Source organism: Lucilia cuprina, chromosome 3, assembly GCF_022045245.1.
Source record: "Lucilia cuprina isolate Lc7/37 chromosome 3, ASM2204524v1, whole genome shotgun sequence".
Classification (NCBI taxonomy): domain Eukaryota; kingdom Metazoa; phylum Arthropoda; class Insecta; order Diptera; family Calliphoridae; genus Lucilia; species Lucilia cuprina.
This window is the reverse complement of record NC_060951.1, coordinates 36,518,483-36,520,245: the sequence shown is the minus strand read 5'-3', so window position 1 is coordinate 36,520,245 and position 1,763 is coordinate 36,518,483. Positions and strand designations below refer to the sequence as shown.

Here is a 1,763-nt window from a genome sequence, read left to right as displayed (position 1 = left end):
TTCTGTTCTAGTTCTGTTCTAGTTCTGTTCTGTTCTAGTTCTGTTCTAGTTCTGTTCTAGTTCTGTTCTAGTTCTGTTCTAGTTCTGTTCTGTTCTAGTTCTGTTCTTTATTTTATCTTTTAGTTGTATACTAGTTCTGTAGATTTATCATTAATCAAATACTAATTATTTCTTAAAGTGTGTTTGTTTTTCCCTCTCAATCTTACTCTCTTTTGCTAAATACAAATGAGTAAGCAAATAACTGATTTTGGTGACAAGTTAACTTAAAAAAATCAAATTTAATATCTGTATTTAAACAGTTTTTAAAACAAGTCCGATAAGATCGCTGTCGATAAAGCCTCAGCACTAACAATATATAACTACCTAAAACAACAGTAACAACAACGTAATTTTATTTAAAATTGTGAGTTTAAGAGCTCTAATATCAACATCTGAGTTAAAATGTTGATTCAGTTTAAAAACACCGACAATATGTTTAATACACGTTAACGGACCCAAAAATTTACGCGCATTTAACAGAAAAAACATTTGTTTTGCAGTTATTGTTTGATAAATATTTAATTGTACTAGTTTAGTTTACTGTTTTATTTTTGTATAAATAAATCAAAGCAAATATGTGAACATGGCAAATTGATACGCAACGTTACAACGAATTGACAATAAAATAAAACATTTTTTGTTAAATTTTTCTTTTGTGTTTTAAATGTTAAACAATTCAAAGATTCCATATAATAAAATGCCAAACGTAACCTTCAGGTAAATAAGCAGTGAAGTGTATTGCAATGATGCGATTATTTTTTTTTTTAATTATCAAATGTCTACCCTTTCAATGTTTAGTTTTAAGTGGTGGTTAAGTGTAAAAGTTTTAAAAATATTACAACAAGTTAAACAAGTGTTGCAACAGGCGGAAGATTCATTTTGGATATCTTGTGAATAAAAATATCAATAATATTAATATTTTTTAAAAACAAATTAATTTTATAAGCAATGATTGACAAGTGCAATGACTTAAACAATTTTTTTTAAATTTGGTAGTATGTTTGGAGTTTAACTGTAAATTTACTATTTTGAATATTCGTAAAACCCAAAAATAGTTAAAATTATTACTCAGGTCACATTTTCTTCTAAAATAAAATATGCATGTTTAACTTAGTTTAATTGCCAACTATATACCTAATGAGTTTTTTTAGACTTAAATCATTTATAAGCAGCATTTTATTCAAATTGTTATTTGTTTTCTTATCAAAAAGGTGTGTATTTTTTTAGTACAAAGTTCAGATAAATTTTAATCGTTTAAAAATATTCGTTATATTGACGTCATTTCTCTTTTACCATGTATATACATACATATGTACATGCCTATGTATGTATGTATGTATGTATGTATGTATGTATGTATGTATGTATGTATGTATGTATGTATGTATGTATGTATGTATGTATGTATGTATGTATATATGTATGTATGTATGTAAACAGAAATCTATATTAAGATTGTTTTTTAAAAAATCAGAATTTATGCAGGAATGGAATTTAATCCTAAACAAGAATCTATTACACAAATTTTTAATCTAAACCAAAATGGAAATGATCTCTAATTGAACTACAACTAGAACTGATCTATAGCTAGAACTGAACAAGAACAGAACTAGAAATGAACTAGAACTGAACTAGAACTGAACTAGAACTAAACTAGAACTGAACTAGAACTGAACTAAAACTGAACTAGAACTGAACTAGAACTGAACTAGAACTGAACTAGA

General features: G+C 26.1%; 1 protein-coding gene across 1 annotated transcript in view; it reads right to left on the bottom strand.

Moving 5' to 3' along the window:
- The window catches only part of LOC111684469 (proton channel OtopLc), a 24,273-nt gene that overhangs the window by 10,518 nt on the left and 11,992 nt on the right, over positions 1–1,763 (bottom strand). The gene's annotated exons all lie outside the window — the stretch shown is intronic.